The sequence below is a fragment of the Scyliorhinus torazame genome, chromosome 17, assembly GCF_047496885.1.
Source record: "Scyliorhinus torazame isolate Kashiwa2021f chromosome 17, sScyTor2.1, whole genome shotgun sequence".
Taxonomy (NCBI): domain Eukaryota; kingdom Metazoa; phylum Chordata; class Chondrichthyes; order Carcharhiniformes; family Scyliorhinidae; genus Scyliorhinus; species Scyliorhinus torazame.
The window spans coordinates 145,806,283-145,819,328 of NC_092723.1; positions in this window are offsets into that span (position 1 = coordinate 145,806,283).

A 13,046-nucleotide genomic window follows, 5' to 3' on the forward strand; every position below is an offset into this window, starting at 1 on the left:
CAACCAAATTGCTTTTTAAAAGTCTCACTGCAATGATAGTTACTGTGGTTTACGTTAGATTTCCTGGTTGGGGAGTCAGTTATGAGACTTGTTCTGCCAATGTGGGTAGGTGTCCTATCAAAGTACTATATAATGCAGTCAATTCATCAGCTAATAGTTTATAATCAAAGTGAGGTCACAGGGATCCAATATGCTCTTTACTTTCCCTATGGCCTTCAGTTTTACTGGTGGACATACTTGTCCAATATATAGAATTTTCCCTTCAAAGGAAAAGCTGAAGTCCCTGCCAAGTGATGCTGGGAGATAATCCTTGTTCCTAGATCTCTCTCCCACTTTATTCTTGTATAGATGATTGGTGCAAAGGTCAAATCTTATGGATCCCTCAGTCTCACTGTTGCATACTTTCCATAGTTCACCACATGTTAAAGGACAGCAGGGATTTGATGGTTGGTGTGGAATTAGAGGCCAATTGTTCCTTCCCATTTCAAACTGATGGCAATGTTCCACACAATGGAAAATATCTCTTCCCTTGAGCCATGCGTTCACCTGCCGAGACTGCCTATCCCTATATAATTTCCATGTGGTTCAGGTAATACTTGAGATTGTAACTGTCAAGGTTCTGTTCTTTAATTTGGTTCTAGTACTCAAACAGAATTTGTCAGTTCTGGGATGTTTTAAAGTATTGTAGATCAAGATTTAGATCAAGTCATTGCTGCATTAGTAATAAATTACAATTTTTTTTTTCTTTATAAATTTAGAGTACCCAATTCATTTTTTTTTAAATTAAGGGGCAATTTAGCGTGGCCAACCCACCTACCCTGCTGTGGGGGCAAAACCCGTGCAAACTACACGGACAGTGACCCAGAGCTGGGAGTGAAGCTGGGACCTCGGTGCCGTGAGACAGCAGTGCTATCCACTGTGCCATTGTGCTGCCCCAATAACAAAAATTTATTGATGAGGATAGTTGAGAAAGGTTTGCCAAATAACCTTTTGCCTGTTATGTTTGGATGAACAGGCTCTATCCTGTGTAGGCTGGGACCAGAGTTCACATGGAAAGGATAAATTGGGGATCATAAAAACTTTAAATTTGGTTCAGCTGCAAAATGGTAAGAGACAGGAATTGGGCGGTAAAGAAAAAAATAAACGTGTAAAGTTATTAAACTGGGAAAGAATAAGAACACTGAATAAATCATTAGAAGTGAAGAACAGGCTAGGTTTTTTTAATGCAAGTAGGTAAGACAAATGTGTGTAATGAGCAAATCAAATGAATTGCAAGTGCAAAATTCATCAGAGGGTATTGCATAACTGCAAGATGATGTAACCAAAGTCTGGAACGTACTGTCCAGAGACTGACAGATAGAGGAGAAGGTCTCCCACTAACACACCAGCTCATTCTGCCAAGACATTCACTCCGGGCAGTTCACTTAAAAATTTTTTGTCTTGGTTAAGTCTATCATATCTACTTTTTCATTTGTTTTTTAAAAAATTGTCAATACTGTCTACAGCTTACTCGAACCACTACAATCGTTATAAAAGTAAAACCCCTCATTCCCAACTTTTGCACTCTGCCAGCAACTCTTCAGCAGACACTGTCCATGAGGATTGGTAAAGGGTGTCAGATGAAAAAAAGGTGTAAGGAGTGGGGTATGGGGTTGTGCTAACTTTGTAATGATATTGGTAATGTGTAAAAGAGTAAGATCTTGGAGGGCTAGAGGAAGGAGTGAGGTCACGGAACAACTTGAAAACAAAGATAAATATTTTAAAACTAAGTACAAGGAGCCAATCTAGATCAGTGGGCAGAGAATAGAGGGTGAATAGGACTCAATCCTAGTTAAAACATGGGCAGGATAGCTTGTGAGTTCAAGATGACGATTTGGGGGGGGGGGGAAGAGATTGGATTGGATTGGAGACTGGCCAGAAATGTATTAGAACATAGAACAATACAGCGCAGTACAGGCCCTTCGGCCCACGATGTTGCACCAAAACAAAAGCCATCTAACCTACACTATGCCATTATCATCCATATGTTTATCCAATAAACTTTTAAATGCCCTCAATGTTGGCGAGTTCACTACTGTAGCAGGTAGGGCATTCCACGGCCTCACTACTCTTTGCGTAAAGAACCTACCTCTGACCTCTGTCCTATATCTATTACCCCTCAGTTTAAAGTTATGTCCCCTCGTGCCAACCATATCCATCCGCGGGAGAAGGCTCTCACTGTCCACCCTACCCAACCCCCTGATCATTTTGTATTCCTCTATTAAGTCTCTTAACCTTCTTCTCTCCAACGAAAACAACCTCAAGTCCATCAGCCTTTCCTCATAAGATTTTCCCTCCATACCAGGCAACATCCTGGTAAATCTCCTCTGCACCCGCTCCAAAGCCTCCACGTCCTTCCTATAATGCGGTGACCAGAACTGTACGCAATACTCCAAATGCGGCCGTACCAGAGTTCTGTACAGCTGCAACATGACCTCCCGACTCCGGAACTCAATCCCTCTACCAATAAAGGCCAACACTCCATAGGCCTTCTTCACAACCCTATCAACCTGGGTGGCAACTTTCAGGGATCTATGTACATGGACACCTAGATCCCTCTGCTCATCCACACTTTCAAGAACTTTACCATTAGCCAAATATTCCGCATTCCTGTTATTCCTTCCAAAGTGAATCACCTCACACTTCTCTACATTAAACTCCATTTGCCACCTCTCAGCCCAGCTCTGCAGCTTATCTATATCCCTCTGTAACCTGCTACATCCTTCCACACTATCGACAACACCACCGACTTTAGTATCGTCTGCAAATTTACTCACCCACCCTTCTGCGCCTTCCTCTAGGTCATTGATAAAAATGACAAACAGCAACGGACCCAGAACAGATCCTTGTGGTACTCCACTTGTGACTACTCCATTCTGAACATTTCCCATCAACCACCACCCTCTGTCTTCTTTCAGCTAGCCAATTTCTGATCCACATCTCTAAATCACCCTCAATCCCCAGCCTCCGTATTTTTTGCAATAGCCTACCGTGGGGAACCTTATCAAACGCTTTGCTGAAATCCATATACACCACATCAACTGCTCTACCCTCGTCTACCTGTTCAGTCACCTTCTCAAAGAACTCAATAAGGTTTGTGAGGCATGACCTACCCTTCACAAAGCCATGCTGACTATCCCTGATCATATTATTCCTATCTAGATGATTATAAATCTTGTCTCTTATAATCCCCTCCAAGACTTTACCCACTACAGACGTGAGGCTCACCGTCTATAGTTGCCGGGGTTGTCTCTGCTCCCCTTTTTGAACAAAGGGACCACATTTGCTGTCCTCCAGTCCTCTGGCACTATTCCTGTAGCCAATGATGACATAAAAATCAAAGCCAAAGGTCCAGCAATCTCTTCCCTGGCCTCCCAGAGAATCCTAGGATAAATCCCATCAGGTCCCGGGGACTTATCTATTTTCAGCCTGTCCAGAATTGCCAACACCTCTTCCCTACGTACCTCAATGCCATCTATTCTATTAGCCTGGGGCTCAGCATTCTCCTCCACAACATTATCTTTTTCCTGAGTGAATACTGACGAAAAATATTCATTTAGTACCTCGCCTATCTCTTCAGACTCCACACACAATTTCCCATCCCTGTCCTTGACTGGTCCTACTCTTTCCCTAGTCATTCGCTTATTCCTGACATACCTATAGAAAGCTTTTGGGTTTTCCTTGATCCTTCCTGCCAAATACTTCTCATGTCCCCTCCTTGCTCGTCTTAGCTCTCTCTTTAGATCCTTCCTCGCTACCTTGTAACTATCCATCGCCCCAACCGAAACTTCACACCTCATCTTCACATAGGCCTCCTTCTTTTAACAAGAGATTCCACTTCCTTGGTAAACCACGGTTCCCTCGCTCGACGCCTTCCTCCCTGCCTGACCGGTACATACTTATCAAGAACACGCAGTAGCTGATCCTTGAACAAGCCCCACTTATCCAGTGTGCCCAACACTTGCAGCCTACTTCTCCACCTTATCCCCCCCAAGTCACGTCTAATGGCATCATAATTGCCCTTCCCCCAGCTATAACTCTTGCCCTGCGGTGTATACTTATCCCTTTCCATCATTAACGTAAACGTCACCGAATTGTGGTCACTGTCCCCAAAGTGCTCTCCTACCTCCAAATCCAACACCTGGCCTGGTTCATTACCCAAAACCAAATCCAACGTGGCCTCGCCTCTTGTTGGCCTGTCAACATATTGTTTCAGGAAACCCTCCTGCACACACTGTACAAAAAACGACCCATCTATTGTACTCGAACTATATCTTTTCCAGTCAATATTTGGAAAGTTAAAGTCTCCCATAATAACTACCCTGTTACTTTCGCTCTTATCCAGAATCATCTTCGCCATCCTTTCCTCTACATCCCTAGAACTATTAGGAGGCCTATAAAAAACTCCCAACAGGGTGACCTCTCCTTTCCTGTTTCTAACTTCAGCCCATACTACCTCGGAAGAAGAGTCCCCAGCTAGCATCCTCTCCGCCACCGTAATACTGCTCTTGACTAGCAGCGCCACACCTCCCCCTCTTTTGCCTCCTTCTCTGAGCTTACTAAAACACCTAAACCCCGGAACCTGCAACATCCATTCCTGTCCCTGCTCTATCCATGTCTCCGAAATGGTATTGGAATAGGTAAATCCAGAAACAACAGGTATTTAGGAGGATTTCAGCAGGCGGTGAGCTGCGGCAGAGGTCAAATAGGACACAAATGTTAGAAACTGGTTTAGGTTCTGTAGCCACGTAAAATGGCTGCGTTCCGATTAATCTGGCCAAAACCCAGTTTGAAATGGCTAACCCGAAAGACTGCTGGGAAAAGCAGCTAACAAGACACAAGCAGGCAGCTGCAGACAGTATTGCATATTCGGCTCTGGGGAAGTTAGCCCAGATCGATACTCAGGGCTATCAACAGCCCATCAACCCAGGTATTTGCAGTTACATTCAGGACTGTTTGCAGCCCATCTATCCAGACATCTGCAGTTAAATCGGCTATCCCCAGGAACAATTGTAACATTAGCAATTGAATACCGGGCCAGACCTGTCGGCGCCTGCAGTGGCCGAAACAAAGACAGGTGAACGACCACCCCCCGATCAAGGAATCGCCTCACCATTGGACACATCGACCCCAGGGATTGGGAACAAATCCAATCACTTGGGACTCAGGGTCAAGGGCCGCCCCGGGAAGCCCCTGGGCCCTATAAAAGTGAGGGGCCAAGTTCAGATCTCTCTCTCCTCTTCGCCTGCTCGAGACCTTCGCAATACCAGCAACCGGCAACTGTAAGTTTGAATCCAGCGATCGCTATCCGGTAGAGACACCTAGCCACCGACCTGTAGCAGCCTTTTGAATCCCGCGGGCCAGATCTGATTGGACAAGCCATTCGTTTCCCTGACCTGGTGGGCTCTTCCTAAGTTAAGTATTGGCCAGTAGTGATAGGTTTATTATATAGAAAGTAGTATTAGGGTATTAATATTGCTCTTTGTATATAATAAATGACCGTTGTTTTAATCCTTACTAAGCGGTGTGCTGTATTATTAATCATAACCTGAACTTGAACCACGTGGCGGTATCATAAAGATACCTGGCGACTCGTGAGCAAAGGTGACGTAATCAGAGCCAATAGACTAAAAAGAGCAACATAATTGGCGACTCCACCGGGACCCGACTTAGAAGTGGAAAACCACTCCGGGAGAACCCCAACATTTGAATTTGAATCCAATCGGAAAAAAAAAAGCACAAGTGTTCAAGCGGTTCCGGTTAATAATTCACAATTCGGAAGTGTGTATATGCATGCGTAACTAACAGGGTTATAAGGCAAAACTGATAGATTTTTTGTTGCGTCAAAACTATCTGCAGTTGGTATTTCGGAAATTAGCACAAGCCGTACCCGCATCTACCACACCACCTTAGCCCCGTTCCAAATTTGAACGTAACGAGCAGATAAGAGAGAGCCATGCAGGCAATGCAAGCGATGAAGCGCCTCATGAACCCTGAAGATTTTGCTGTCGCACCAGTCAGCAGCGTAGGAGCGGGACAGTGTCCCATTTGGGAAGTGGAAATCCGCAAAATTCTGCAGGGCAAAGGATGGCCCATGTGGAAGGATTTCTGCAATAACGACGACTCAGGTCCTGGAAGTATAGGGCATACTTGGTGGGAGAACCTGAGTGAGATCCACAAAAAAAGTTTAGCAAAAGCGCGCAAGCCGATGGCAATTGTGTCCTGTCTGGCACAATTGCGAGGCACCGAGGAGGTCGACAGGACGCTCCGCAAAGAAATAGAAGGCATACATCGGACGAGTAAAATCGATGTATGCGAAATTGAGAAAGAGAACCTGGAGTTAAAAGGGAAATTAGCAGCAAAGGACGAAGAGGTGGCTGACGCCAAACGTCACCAATCTTGTCTGGCGCACTTGAGTAGTTTCCAGTCACAATATGAAAAGGCTTAACAGGACCTGCAGCGTGCAGTCCTGGTAAAGAAAGAAACAGAAAACCAGTTAGAGACGCTCCAGAAACAACGCAGTGATCTCAAGGCAGCCTTGAGAGCGCTCCACGCCACAACCACAAAACAAAGGCAGAGTACTTTGGACCATGCAAAGTGCCGAAAGCAGAATGCAGACTTGAAAGCACTGCTTTCTGTCCAAAAGGGATTTCAAGAAACCTTTGGGGAAAGTTTAGACCAGGAAGACGGCCCTGATTGGGAAGAATTGCAAGAGACAGCGCAGAGATATGTTCAGGGAACATGTGCGCAGGGAAAACCCCAAAGGAAGAAAGCACCCCCACCCCCCACACAACAGATAATACAGGCTCCCATGAACCCTGTAACCACCCACCGCACCGCCACAGCAGACGAGGCGGAGGTCTTATATTCCACCCCCCTCACAGTGACCCAATTACGGTACGCGTGTGCCAAAATCACACCGTTCCTCCCCGCTTCAGACCCACACCATTTCTTTGCCACCGTCAAACACCAGGCGACCATGTACGGCCTGGATGAGAAAGAGCAGGTAAAGCTCACGGTCCTCAGCTTAGACCCATCGGTCGCAGCAGCCCTTCCCGACCCACAGAATGTAGGAGGAGGCACCCTTGCAGAAATGCATACCGCGATCCTGGATGCGATCGGGTACAACCGGGGCGACCCCGTAGACGGTCTGAATAAATGCAGACAGAAAAAGTCTGAACACCCCACAGCGTTCGCAGGACGCTTGTGGATTCATTTTGAAGCCGTTTTCGGCAACGTAGATCGTGCCCATTTGTCCCCAGACAATATGGCCAAGTGGACCCGCACCCTTATCTCCCATGCCACGGAAGCAGGACAGAATGCCTGTAGCAATTATGACCCCTCGGAGGAGGCTCATAATGAAAAGTGGGTGGTCAAAAGATTGTCCTGCGTTTGGGAACAAGCGGCTCACGGCAAATCAGCAACTAGAACCCCCGAGGAAAACCAAGCCGCCGCAGACGTGCAGGCAGTAAGAACCACTCTCCACAACCCCGCCTTGGTAAACGAGGGAAAGAACAGCCCCCCAGCCAAACCGCAAGAGTGCTACAATTGCAGACACTTGGGACATTTTGCTAGAGAATGCAATGGCCCTAAAAAACCACAGAGAGCCCATCAGACCGGCACTCCCAATAAGAAAAAGGCAGAGCCCATACATAGCGTTAGCGCCCAATCCGATCAGACAGACGTGACCGGAACGGACTGACGGTGTATAGGCTCCCCCAGCTGGGTCTGCGATACCCTTTGGGATAGGTCAGGACGACCCGTAGTCGCAGCAAAGGTTATGGGACAGCCGATCGAGCCTCTCTGGGACACAGGAGGGTCCCGCACAACCTTAAATTCCTCCACCCTTGGTAAGGACACGTGGCCCACCACATCCACTATCACCCTCAGCGGCTTCACAGGCCACTCACAACAGGGGCATATCACGACCCCTGTACCCATCCAGATCGGAAATATTAATACAAAGCACCCCGTAGTGTTAGTCGACCTGCCCCCAACAGCAGAGCACATTTTAGGGATCGATTTTATGAACTCACACCACCTCTCCTTCGATCCAGTCAACCAGTGTGTCTGGAAGATGGCGAAATCCGCTAGAGCCCCCGCAACACTCAATATAGGGGACTACATGAACAAAATCAGCGCCGTAGGCGAGTTTTGGTTTAACCCCAGCACACTCAGCACGGACAGACAGGTTAGGGAAGTCCTGCAGAAAAACAGGGCAGCATTTGCAACCCATAAACACGACTGTGGACGGATGACCGGCTCCGTACAGATAACCGGACCGGACTCAAGACCCCAGAAACAGTACGGATTTCCCCTAGAAGCAGAGGGAGAAATCCTAAAGGTCATAGAAAGCTTGTTAGAACAGGGCGTCCTAAGACCGGTAGCCTCGACTAACAATGCCCCGATTTGGCCAGTAAGGAAACCCGACGGATCATGGCGTTTAACCATTGATTATCGGGAACTCAATAAAGTCACCCCCGCAGCAGCCCCCACCGTTGCAACAAGTCCCGAGACCATGCTCAAACAGGGACTCCATGCCCGATATTTCACGGTTTTGGACGTCAGTAATGGGTTCTGGTCCATTCCATTGGCAAAGGCGTGCCAGTACAAATTTGCCTTCACTTTCCGAGCTCAGCAGTACACGTGGACATGTCTGCCACAAGGCTTCCACAACTCCCCCTCCATTTTCCATCGACAGCTGGCAAATGGACTAGCAAAATTTTCTAGCCCCGAATGTCTGGTACAGTATGTAGACGACCTACTACTGCAGACAGACACAAAGGCAGAGCACATTCAGCTTCTGTCCGAACTCCTGGAGTTACTACACTCCAATGGCTGTAAAGTAAACCCCAAGAAGGCCCAAATATTGGAAGAAAAGGTGATATATTTGGGTACTATCATCACACACGGCAAACGCGAGATCGAGCACAAAAGAATTGACTCGATCGCTAAATTGCCCCTTCCCCAACATGTGTCAGCCCTCCGGTCGTTTTTAGGACTGGTTGGCTACTGCTGAAACCACATTGACGGTTTCGCCAGCAAGGCAGCGCCCCTCTCAGACCTCCTCAAGAAAGGAATCCCCTGGGAATGGCTTCCGCAGCATACGGAGGCTGTGGAATCACTAAAACAGGCACTCATAGCCGCCCCCGCACTACAAGTTCCCGACCCGCTTTCCCCTTTCGCCATAGAGGTAGCGACCACAGACCGCACCCTTTCAGCCGTGCTCCTGCAGGAACGGCACGACCAGCTAAGACCCGTATCTTATGTCTCCCGAATTTTAGATGCTGTGGAGCAGGGATTTTCAGCCTATGAGAGGCACCTGCTCGCAGTTTTCTGGGCAGTCCAGTACTTTTCCTACATTACCGGATTGAACCCCATCACCATCTTGACCGAACACACCCCCACACAACTTTTACTGGACGGACGACTTAAAGACGGTACCGTCAGCCAAATCCGTGCTGCTAGGTGACCCTTCTCTTACAAGGACGGGACATCACAGTAAAACGGACAAAGACTCACACATACTTAGCGGACAATCTACAATACCCCGGAACCCCCCATGAGTGTGAAATCATCTCGCCCCACCATAATACAGGCCCCTTTATAGCCAGAACACCCCCCAGAAAACTAGCCACTCCATCTCAGAAGCCCCCTCACCCGGACAGGTGTGACCCCATCAGGATTTATGTGGATGGATCTTCCACAATCCTGGATGGGCAACGCATAACAGGTTGTGGGATTTATGTGGAGGACGCGCAGGGACGCGCCCTCGAAGAAATCGCATTAAAATTGCCCGGGCACTTAGGCGCGCAGGCTGCAGAGCTTGCGGCCATCGCCTACATTGTAGACCACCCAGATTCCTTCCCCAGCCCAGCAGACATATATTCAGACAGTCTGTACGTCTGCAACAGCCTCACCGAATTTCTGCCCCTCTGGGAAACAAGAGGATTTGTTTCCGCGGATGGAAAACCCCTCCCCTCAGCCCCATTACTCCGCCATATTCTGGAAAAGGCCAAGAACAGGACTTTTGGCATTATATAAAAGTCCGCAGCCACCATCGTTCTTCCCCCCCCTGGAAATGTAAAAGCCGACGCGCTGGCTAAGGCAGGATCCAGGCATGGGTACTTTTGGAAGCCCCCCGGGAGCGCCCCAGTGAGTGCGCCAGTGAGTGCAGTTCAGGTCGCGCAGACTAGGATCGAGGATTTAGTAGCGGCCCAGAAGCAGGATAGTGCTCTCACTGAGATCGTGAAAGGGAAGTTTCCAGCCTCATACGAGAGGTTCCGGAATACCATAACCACACATGTTGGTGTGGTGCTAAAAGGCAGCCTTTACGTGATTCCTGTACAAGATAGGGATCAGATGATATGTCTATTCCATGACGGCCATGGACACCAGGGAATAGAACCCACCGCAGCCCACCTCAAGCAGCTTTGTTGGTGGCCAAATCTTAAAGAGGATGTATCCCATTACATCGAAAATTGCCTCATATGCGCGCAAAACAACCCAGATAGGTATGCCAAAAAGGCACATCTCAGCCACACCCGACCCGTTAACGGCCCCTGGACTAACCTCCAGATCGATTTTATAGATCCATTGCCCCCTTGCAGGAATGGCTATAAATATGTTCTGGTGGTCATTGACACTTTTACAAAGTGGGTGGAAGCATTTCCAGCCCGCACCAACACCGCGAAAACAATAACCCACCACATCTTCACAAGATGGGGACTCCCCCACAGTATTGAATCGGACCAAGGTTCTCACTTTACGGGACGGGTCATGCAGAACAACCTCACGATATTTGGCATAACCCAAAAATTTCACATTGCGTACCACCCTCAGTCGAGTGGTATAGTGGAGCGCATGAATCGGACCCTAAAAACCACCCTTAGAAAAATGGTCCAGCAAAACAACACCACTTGGGATTCGGTCCTCCCCTTTGCGCTGATGTTTTTGCGTAACACTGTTTCCACCTCCACAGGTTTCACCCCGCACACGCTCATGACCGGACGCCCCATGAAAGGGACAGACTACTTGCTAGGTTTCGACCTAACCAGCCCCGAAGTCATGGCCCTCACCCATGAGAAGGCCGTGGAACAACTACTTGCAAATATAAAAACGGCTCAGCTAGCAGCCGCTGTTAAACTGGGCACTAAAAGAAAACAGAGCAAGGCCTGTTTTGCTAAGGCAGTACATGCCACGGAGTACAACATAGGACAGCAAGTAATGTTGTCCGTGTACAACCCCAGCACGTTTCTGTCTCCAAAATACTCGGGTCCCTATTCAATTACGGACAAAATAAGCCCGTCGGTATATAAAATTAAATACCAAAATGGTAAGACTGCATGGTTTCACATAAACCAGCTCAAGGTTTATGGAGCACAGTCAAACCACTCCCACCACGTCATGCTTGACGCAGCCGACCAAACCCCGCCCACATCCAACGTGACCACTCCCACCCCTTCCACGTCCAGCCCAGACACGGACTCTCCACCGACGAACTTTACTCTCCGCCCCGGAACGCCCACAGACTGCAGCAGCACAGACAGCGATTGTGACTCTGATGACAGCCACAGCACGCCTCCCTACCATCCTGGTCCCACACCCAGCAACTCCGACCTCGACTCCAGTGACCCCTTCCTCATCACCTACTTAAATAAACCCCACCACCGATCACCGAACTACATGGACGACCCCGACTTTGTCCCCACCCAACTCGACACCACTCATTGGCACCGCGACAACTCCTGCAGACTCGTCCGCAACGACGAGGACGATCCCAACTCACACCATGCAGCCCTTTCCACCCTGATCCACTCCAGAGTTTGGCACCCGGGAGAAGGTGACGACCTCGGGCCTGACTCCGCCAACCCCCAACCCTTTTGCGACCCTGTTCGCAACCGAGAACTGAGGTGTCCACATGATGATTTAAAGGAGACACTTGGTGAAAAGTGTTGTCCTTCCTGATGGAACCTGCAGAATGTTTTATGTTGTCTGTCTGTTTGTTAAATGTTGTTTGTCCTACAGGAGAATTTTCTCACCGCCCCACACCCATTCACCTGAACTTTTTAACTTTTCCCACTGACACCCACCGCGGCCACACGCCCATTCTGCCGATACCTCTGAGGACTTGCCTCAGACACCCACCACCGCCACACGCCCATTCGGCTGATACCTCTGAGGACTTGCCTCAGACACCCGATCGTAGCTACTCTTCCGATTTGATGGTAGAATCAGAACAGTAACCCCACCATGATGACTACATTTTTGTCCGTTCTTTGGTCGCTCAGGCAGTGGAGAAACGGCGTGAGACCCGCCCTTCCTGGGGACCCCCCCCCGTTGGTCAAAAACACTCAAGTAGGGAAGATACGGTATTGGTAGCCGTCCTACCCGGGGACTCCACCCAAATCATACCCGTCGCGGCCCACACGCACCTCATTCGAACTTTTCTTTCAAAAACAGTTTATTTTATTTAGGCAACCTTTGGGTTGCTGCCACATGCTATTTACATCCTGGAACATTTGGATGATAAATCTAGCACTGGTCCACCATTGGGAAGTGTGCTGTGTCCAAACATTTGTTTTGAAAAAAAAAAAAAATGGTGGGAGAGTCACATACTGTGACCAATTATAAGGGTTTAATTGGCCCCAAGAAGGACAGACACACTAACACACCAGATATTAAACCGAAGTATTTACACACACTATGCATGTCTTACAGAACTCCAGAAGCTCCAAGTCCGGAGAAAACCAGCGAACACAGGAAAAGGAAAGAAAGAAGACAGCCATGAGGACTCCTTTCTCCGTGCTCAACATGTTTGTGCTGGACTTTTGGTTGCGCGGGAACGCGGACCCCATCACTCCAAACCCCTTTACTGTTAACACTTCACGGCCCAGTAGTACCGAGGGCCCAGTCACCAACCACGCTGCATTATCCTGGTGTGCCAAGTTCATAACTTGGTACTCCTTATCGTACATCATTGAGGCACTATTGGCATTGGCTATACT